Raw genomic sequence first — 8,103 nt, 5'->3', positions numbered from 1 at the left:
TGCAATACCCCTTTCTACTGATGAAGTATTTAAATACCTGTTGTCATTTTTGGTAAATTGACCTCTGACCCACTGAGTTGCCCTCCCATTCCTCTTGCATTCAGAGTCTCAACTATATTATAACACAGGGCGTTCATGCCATCTCATACATATTACATTGCATTATCCATTTGGCACTGTTGGCCAGAGACAGTCAAAGCTGAGGGTGAACGCAAACTTATGCACCTGCTCTTTGGCCTAATAATATTCGTAGAAGCCCAAGTGGCATGAATTGCAGCTCCTTATGCCTTAGGTGCTATAAAACAGTTTGCGCTTGCTTCTCTGTTCCACTATCTGCCTGAACCTTCTAGTTTGTCACATTTTCAGTGCCCTACATTTCCTGTATGTAATTAAAAACCTGTATCTTTTTTAAAACGACAGCACTGACTGGGCATTTCCTATTTTGTGTCTAATATGCAAGATTTTTTCTTAATTCCAAACCTAATACCTTAGCGTTGACTGGTCATCTCTGCTACCTTTAGAAAGTCGAGTGTTCAAAGTTAGTTACTGGTTTTCACAATCGATGTGCACCAGTATTGTGATCTTGGGAGAGCAGTGGAAATGACAGATCCCCACAGCATATTGCTTGGTGACCACTGACTGCTCCAGGAGACAAGACGAGGCTTGACATTGGGTTCTAAAACTGCATTATGATCGAGTGGGGATGTTTTTGATACTGTGAAGCAATGTTTCTTTTAAAGCACAATCTCCTGCCTTCAGCAGGAAGTGTCACTGCAAATACTTTCTCCCAATTAATAAATCATAATTAATAAGTGGCTCATTTTTACTAAATGACTCCTTGTCTCAGTAAGATTTTGCTTCCGAAGTCTTTGGCTGTCGTTTATCATCATCATATCAGCTTTATTTCGGCCACTAGGACCATAAAAGAGTAACAAATAAGCATACAGAAAAATACATATAACTTAAAAAGCAGAAATAAATCAAGTAACAAATGAACCATAGCTATCAAGGAGAATGTTCAATGACAATAATTGATTTTATACAATGTTTGCGGGTGAACCACATTGCTGTTAAAAATTTCGCAACTGCGAATACTGTAGAAGCTGATTGATCTGTTTTTAAAATTCTATAGGCTGGAAGGTACTGCCTAAAGCCCAGATTTAACAGTGGGACCAACCAGTATTTCCTAGGTCTTTGATAGGCTCGACAAAAAAATATTATGTGCAGGTCGGACTCGGATGGGTGACCACATGCTGGGCACTGTTCTACAGGTTGCGAGTGTGTCCAGCTAGCCATGTATGCCCTAAGGGGGAGAGTGCCATAACGCCATTGTAGGTAAAGCTTCCTTGTTAGTGTTGGTCCTATGTCATCAAAAACGAGCTCTCGACAGTATGTGTCTTTAGACCTCAGGAAATGGTCGGACAGAGATCCAACCCGAACATTCATGATTAAGACACGTAAATTATGCTCGTAGTAGGCCAATGAGATAGTTTTGCGTGAGATCTTACGACATGCGTTGGCTGGGTCTGACCACAGATCAGGTCTACCTAATAAATCACAAGTTTGTTTCACATACATTAGCCATGGCACTTGGGCAACTTTTACAAGGCGCAAGATCTCTTGAAGCTCCATTCTGTAACTCTGGAGCTCTGGTGTACACCAGATCTTGCGCCAAAAAATTATAGGTTTAAGGCCAAGCTCCTCTGAAATGGGTCTTAGACCCAGGTCTAGTCTTAATGGTAGTAATGGTGTGCTAGACGGTAGGGCTGTCAAGTGCCTTAAGAGGTTGTTCTCAATAACCTGCAAATTCTGATTAGCTGTGTGGCCCCAGATTTCACCCCCATAAAGCCCAGCTGCCCTCGCCTGTGTTTTGTAGATATGGAGGCGTGGGCCTAGAGGCTTATAAGTCAGACCTTTCGTCATCCTGCAAATACCGCCCGTCATCTGGGACAACTTCAGTTTTACCTTTGTTTGGTGTGAGTCCCACATCATTCACTGATGGAATATAACCCCCAAATATTCAATCTTATATACCCTCTCCAGTCTAGAGGCCCCTATCCGAGGACTCGGTCGTGTTGAGGAGGGCGGGTTGAAGATCATATATAGTTTTTGTGGCGTTGATCTCCAAACCATGTATCTTGCAGAAGTCCACGAATCCATCCAAGACCTTTTGTATGCCCATAGGAGATTTGGAGAGCAGCAGGGTGTCATCTGCAAACATGATTGCTGGCACCCTGCTGCCAACCAACTTGGGGGCGTCAATGTTACCTAGCTTGTTTAGATGGCTAAAAACCCTGTTGACAAAGAGGCAGAAAAGGGTCGGTGCAAGCACGCAGCCCTGTCTAACCCCCCTGTCAACGGGAAAGCCATCCGAGAGGTTTCCTCCTCGACCGCATCTTACCCTTGCAAAGTTGCCCTGATGTAATTTCTTCAAAATTGACAGAAGATCGACGGGGACCCCTAGAACCGTCAAGACTGCCCATAGTTTGTCCCTGGGCACTAAGTCAAAGGCTGCTCGCAGATCGACGAACACCGTATATAAGCTGCCCCCCTCAATTAGTACGGACTTCCAATAGAGAAGGTTCAGGCGGAAAATCTGGTCCACCGTTGAGACTCCTCTCCTGAACCCTGCTTGAAATGGGCTCAATTTCACATTCATCAATCCAAACCTGGAGGCGATTCAATATCAGTCTACCGAAAATTTTGTGAGACATCGATGAGACTGATGGGTCTGTAGTTGGCTGGGAGCAGAGGCGAACCCTTTTTAAAGATGGGGACGATCTCTGCGCCCAGCCAAGTATCAGGGACCTCCATACCCCCCAGGATTGAATTGAATAGTAGAGCCAAATAAGGTGCCCAGACATCCGGCTCCTGTTTAAAAAGATCGCCTGGAATACCATCCAGGCCAGGAGCCTTGCCTGATGCCAGCCCGACGATAACTGCTCTAACCTCCTTTGTTGTAAAGCACGCCACTTCCACAGTGTCATCTACCATCCATGAGGGAGGAACTACCAATTCCCCGTCAGATGAGTGATATAATGTTTGGAAGTTGCTGACGGACATCCCGAGTCTACAAGGGATGCTCCCTGAAAAACCAAAAGTGACCTACAGAAGAGGGCAAAATTTACGTAACAAACTGTGCCCCAGCTATGTCACTACCCCTAAACCTCAAACTTGGTTACCCTCTATGACAAAAGGTTTCTATACATGCAATGAATGTAATGTATGTAAGCTAGGTAAAAACAAGACCAAAACGTTTTGTCATAACACTAATCGCACATATAATATCAATTATATGATCAACTGCAAATCGACATTTGTGACCTATATTTTGGGCTGCCCATGTAATAAGATCTACATGGGCAGCACCAAGAGACCCCTAAAAATAAGAATACAGGAGCATCTACGGGCACTCCGTAAAGGAGATCTTAGATACCCTCTTACAAATCATATGCAGGAAAATCATGGTAATATGGAGGATTTTTGGTTTATGGGAATAGACCATATCCCGATTCACCCAAGAGGAGGTGATAGAGAACTGGCCCTGAGAAAAAATGAGGCCGCATGGATATGTAGACTCGAGTGTGTAGAACTGGGACATAACCGCGATGACGAGATGCACTACTTTCTTTAACCAATGTGTGGTGTTTAGCTACATTTATGTGAACTTTGTATTTATTATAACTAATATTGGTTCACTGAGGAATTTCCTGAAAATGAATAATGTGGGTTGTACATATTTGTCTATCGCTGATGTCTTGTGCAATAATTCTTATTATTGTGGTTCTCTTTACTGTTCCATCTCTGTTAACTTTTACTTTGTAACTATGGGACCCCGGCTCCTTCCTCCTTAATGTTCTGATCCTTTGGCTACTTTTTTTTTTTCTTATTCTTTTTGCTGTATTAAGTCGGTCTTGGAAACTCTGTTCTGATTAGCCATCTTGATTGGATTCATTTGCATTATCTTGTGATGGGTCTTGTTGAGCCATTGGCCCTTATGCCTTTGTGGCATCCTTAGATTCTTAATCTGGCTCTGTCATTGGTGCTCAGGATACCCTTTTTTTATTCCTATATTCATATAATTATAAATATGGTTTATACGCTTAAAGCCGGTTTAGGATTAGATATACTTACACATATGGATATAGATCACTCCATGGTTTTTAATTCTTTGTTTAAAATCGAAAGCAAGATTGTCCGCAATTTATATCTAATTGCTTGACACGACCTGAATCGTATAATAATCCGATTTGGCACTACTTAGAAAAACGGCAGTTCTTGTTCACTTGTTGCCTGATTCAAGATGGCTGCCATGTATGTCATCCTTTTCCGTCGGAAGTGACCGTTTTTGTGCATTACTTATATCAGAAAGAAAGATTGCTATGGGCACAAGGACAATAAAAATATATTGATCTTGGCCTCCAGTTAATTTGACGCTTATCCAGGTCATTCGATGAAGAAATAACAATAGTCCGACCGTGTTACCACACCATTTTAAGATGGCCGCTTCGTTGTAGAACGCTTCTCACGCGAGTTTCGGAGACGTTCACGTTGTGCGTCATGAAGGGCTACAGGTGTTCCTTGTGAAACGCTAATTACCGTGTATATTTAAACTTAAGAATTCCCATCGGGTTTTGCTTGCCCGTCATTTTTCTACTGCCTGCCAGCCGTTATTTCCGGGTCTTTTGGGTGCTCACCACAGCTGCATACTGGTAAGTTTTATCATGGGACAGCTTTTAAAATAGGAATTCAACCTGACTTTACAAGTGTGGTAAAGGGAGACCTGGGATCTGCTCCCCCGCTTGGCCTCCTCGTCTGTGCCTTACGGGACACGCTTAACGAGATTTTAACCTGACTCTGTTAGCAGGGATAAGTTTGGCATCAGTAACTATCCCGTTACTACATTCTTTGGGACGTTTACTGAAAGGAGTATACAATTCTACTTTACCAGCCAGGGAAGGGGATAATAACAGTACAGCACCCTGTATTTTAATCCCCACATGAGATTAGGGGTATACTTGTTACGCTGCCCAGATAGCACAATGATTCTCAATCCTATGACAGTTTAAGCACATGACAGTTAAAGTGCAGTACATGTGACTTTTTCCTTCCCCCCCCCCCCCCAATTCGGGGTTTATACAAATGTTGTGGTTCTATAGCCAGGCACTCCGGCGGTTTTTTAATTAGATTTGCGTTCACAACAGTTGGGAGTCTCGCTTATCGGGTACTAGCAATTACGAGGTGCTTTTGTGCAAAGGGCTAGTAGATGGTGACTGTTTGGAACAACTATCGGTTTATGTTATATTATAAAAGGACTCCGTAAAGGGACGTGTTTAGTATCGTGTTCATAATTATTTTCCTAGAACATATTATATTATAACCTATTATCTCTTGCCGTAGACTGTGAAGACTGTTTTCTCTCGTTTTACACAACAAGAAAATATTTGAAATGACGTGACGTGGTCAGCCTTTTGAAAATATGGTGATCCTATAGAATATCACGCTCTAATGTAAGTATCCAACCTGAAGGCTGGTACTCACTGTCAAATATTACAGTGCAGCTTCTTTACATAGTGATTTTGAAAGTTGACTACCTGTGTTATTTTTGACTTGTAGATAATTTCAGCCTACATAAGAAACAAAGGGGGATTCTCTTCAGATTGTACGGATCTGGCACTGTATCTACTCATGCCGAATGGGATTGATTAATTCTTGCATCTTTTACATGGTGGGTATTATTGAACCCTTATGGACCTTTCCACAAATATAATGTGGGAGTTTATGAATTCGTTACTCCTAGCGTTACTGTAACTTTGGAGTCACTGGTGATATATGGTCCCGGTACAGTAATGCCTGTGACCATAAAGCCCGATTGAGTTTCTTCTCCATGATTACTAATTTTTGGTTTATAGTTGTGCTATTTCTTCTGTTCTCACTTCTTCTGTTCTCACTTGTCGTTTTTTACTATCTAGTTTATTTTTCTAGAATCCATTAAGGTAGCCATTTGGGGTTATGTTGAATATGTTTCTTTCTCTACTCCTGTGCTCTGTCTATATATGATCTCTAATTTGTTTTAACCTTGGGATACAGATATCAATGACTGTTAAGAGCAACAATATAGCGCTGTATATGTTGGATGTAGATAAGAAGAGCTATACTGAATGAATATACTTACCTTTTCATAAAAAGGCTATTTAGCCTGAAATAAGCTGACATTGATGTAAGAAAATTATAAACAATTGCACCTATGGAATTTGTAGTATGGAATGTCTTGGGTTGTATATGTATTTTTGTGTATTTTTATGAATATTTATGTGTTTGTGTTTAAACAGCCCTGAAGAAGTCCGCTTCTAGGACGAAACGCGTCGGCTGTGCTGTCAAGACCAAATTGTATTTACAATTTTGTGTTTTAAAAAGATAAGATAATTATTATAACCTTTGAATAAAAATGAACTATTTTTGAATAACCTTTGTGGGGAATGAATTATATTATTGCTTTTCCCGATCCTTCGATTTGTGGTGCACCTGTGCTTGTGTTTTGATAATGATTGGAAGTGGTCTGACCATGCCCTAGCTGAAATATTCGGCTCCACTGCTGGGGCCAAGTCCACAGAGCCAGTGTTCACGGTGCGCCAGAATTTACGTGAATCCCCCCCTAGCAAGTGAGATGGTGAGTGATTCCCATTTGTGGTGTTCCATTCGCTTTTTGCGTTACTAATTAGGGTTTTATAGACTGATCTCTTGGCCCTAATTTCCTCACTTCCCAAACCCTCCTTGATGGAAGTCAGTAAGCTTGTTTTTGCGTTGCGACCAGTCTTATTATACCAAGCTGGTCCGGCAGCGCTTCCATTAGCCCTTTTTGGTAGACAGGTAAGGATTACGGAAACTGATTTGGAAAGATCTTTATGGTACTGCCCTAATTGTTTTTGTACACTCTGAGTTGTACCATGGGCCGTGAGTGCCTGTATCTTTTCAAATATGGGAATTACCCTCGCATAGAGCATGGGTAACTTCTCAGGTTTAGAGACTAATCTCTCCCATTTCACTCTGCGTCTATTATGTGTGAGGCCGAGCCCTGCCTCAGATGTCACCCTCGGTTTTTCCTTGGGGTCAAGACCAGGATGATCATATTCCAGCTCCAATGCATTGTGGTCGCTGTCTTCCCTAGATGTCACCCGGAAGTCAGTAATGCGCGGCCACATCGGTAATGGAACAAGAATATAATCCAGTCTTGACTCCCTGCCCACTCTGTTATAGGTATTTCTAGCTGGTATATCCGAGTTTATCCTGCCATTACAGGCCCGAAGGCCATATTTCAGAGTTGGAGAGGTAATTTGTATGGCTAAGGGTGTCCAGGCTCTTGGTACCGAAGCTTGCAAGGGAGGTATAGACTACTCCAGGTCCTCCTCCTGGGCCAAGTCCACCATTGGGCCCGGGGGGGGGCTCGAAGTGGCAGTTGAAATCTCCCCCAATTAAGATGGGGGTACCCTGAGGAATTTCGTCTAGAGCGAGTGCCAACTCCTCTATCGTGCGTGATACCTGCGAGATTTTAGTTGGCCTTGAATATACATTAATCAACAGAAGACTGTGCGTTTGGCCACTCGAGCCGAACGACCAGAATGTCCTCCGATTTTTGTGGGTAAACGACGGTCCTACATCCAAGGTCATTAGCCACCCATATAGCCAAACCTCCCGAGGGGCGTCCTGTACCGCCCCATTTTGCCTGCGCGACAAATGTTGCAAAACCTGGGTGGGAAAGGTGTTCTCTCACCCAGGTTTCTTGAAACAGGCAAATGTCTTGGGCCTGAATATAGGCGCACCAGTCCGGGCAGTTTACTTTATTTCCCAGACCTGCCACGTTCCAGGATAAAATCTTGAGGGAGGAACAATTAATTTTCTCTGCTGCAAAATTTGTAGACTCTTCCTCTCCCACGTCGTGCCCTCTAGGTCGAATATCAACTGAACTAGCTGCTTGGGATACATTTCCCTCATTTGAGCTGGGCGTAGGTAGGAGGGTCCCAACACCCAACTCCAAATCTGGGTGTTCCCGGTCGGCTTTGGCCTTCTGCAATGGATCTATATTCCGAGCTTGCATTTAATTAA

General features: G+C 42.8%; 1 long non-coding RNA gene across 1 annotated transcript; it reads left to right on the top strand.

Annotated features, from left to right (window-relative positions):
• The first annotated feature begins 5,373 nt into the window (after positions 1–5,373).
• LOC146851597 (uncharacterized) lies at positions 5,374–6,464 on the top strand. The gene is made up of 3 exons (XR_014981151.1): positions 5,374–5,510; positions 5,617–5,728; positions 6,333–6,464. It is a non-coding gene; the product is annotated as an uncharacterized LOC146851597 (long non-coding RNA).
• The last annotated feature ends 1,639 nt before the right edge of the window (positions 6,465–8,103 follow it).

This window comes from Triturus cristatus, chromosome 4_1 (assembly GCF_964204655.1).
Source record: "Triturus cristatus chromosome 4_1, aTriCri1.1, whole genome shotgun sequence".
In the NCBI taxonomy this organism is placed as follows: Eukaryota; Metazoa; Chordata; class Amphibia; order Caudata; family Salamandridae; genus Triturus; species Triturus cristatus.
The sequence above is the reverse complement of the archived record's forward strand: the minus strand, read 5'-3'. Positions and strand labels throughout refer to the sequence as shown.